Raw genomic sequence first — 801 nt, 5'->3', positions numbered from 1 at the left:
TCAAAATTCGCATCTGCATCCGCAACATTTCCGATTGCTATGAGCAGTTTCGTATTCTCCCTATCGTTTTCTTTTTTTTTTTTTTTCGTGGCTTTATGGACCCTGTAGTCCAAGATTGTTGGCAGTAATACTGTAATGTATATGCCAGGTTATACAAGAGTATTGAGGTAATCCGTTGATTCTTGAAGTCTCCCGCTATCTCAGAGGTTCTCCCTTTGATGCTCCTTGCTGTGCCGAATATGGGTGGAGGTGTTGGTGTGCTTTGACAAAAAGAAGATACACAAAACAGATACAAGGACAAAACGATTACATTGAACATACAGTTTCTCTAATGCAAAACGATATGCATTGAACATACAATTTTTTTTTTTCCATTTATTTATTTACATTTGTACATCGACATGTAGCATAGTTTACACGTACGTCGGAGCCCGTGGATTGTCTTTTTGAAAAAGAACCGATTATATATTAATATAACATATTGATCCGTCCGATGAGTTTACAATTATTATTATTTTTTTTTTTTTTCCTTTTTTAACGTTATTGACATATAAAAAGTGTTTATTGTTCCGGTACTTTAGAAATTTATACATCAACTTTATTTATTTTTTTTTTTATAAATCTATACTCCGAAAAGTAATAGAAATTAGGCATCTGTCTTTGGAATGAACATAAAAGCGAAGGATTATTTACGTCCTTTACGCCTTGATCAGTCTTATATAAGGTAAACAAAGTTTTTAGTTTTCTTGTCTTTAAATTGAGCGATTAAGTTGTTTGGCGATTCTTTTTTTTTTTTTTTTT

General features: G+C 32.1%; 1 protein-coding gene across 1 annotated transcript in view; it reads right to left on the bottom strand.

Moving 5' to 3' along the window:
* Positions 1-212: 212 nt before the first annotated feature.
* Positions 213-801, bottom strand: part of LOC118753270 — a 1,355-nt gene continuing 766 nt past the window's right edge. The window contains exon 2 of the mRNA XM_036488145.1: positions 213-260. The gene's annotated coding sequence lies outside the window, so the exon portion shown is untranslated. The remainder of the gene's footprint in view (positions 261-801) is intronic.

The sequence above is a fragment of the Rhagoletis pomonella genome, unplaced genomic scaffold (genome assembly GCF_013731165.1).
Source record: "Rhagoletis pomonella isolate Grant_MI unplaced genomic scaffold, Rhpom_1.0 Rhpom_scaffold_02282, whole genome shotgun sequence".
Classification (NCBI taxonomy): domain Eukaryota; kingdom Metazoa; phylum Arthropoda; class Insecta; order Diptera; family Tephritidae; genus Rhagoletis; species Rhagoletis pomonella.
The sequence above is the reverse complement of the archived record's forward strand: the minus strand, read 5'-3'. Positions and strand labels throughout refer to the sequence as shown.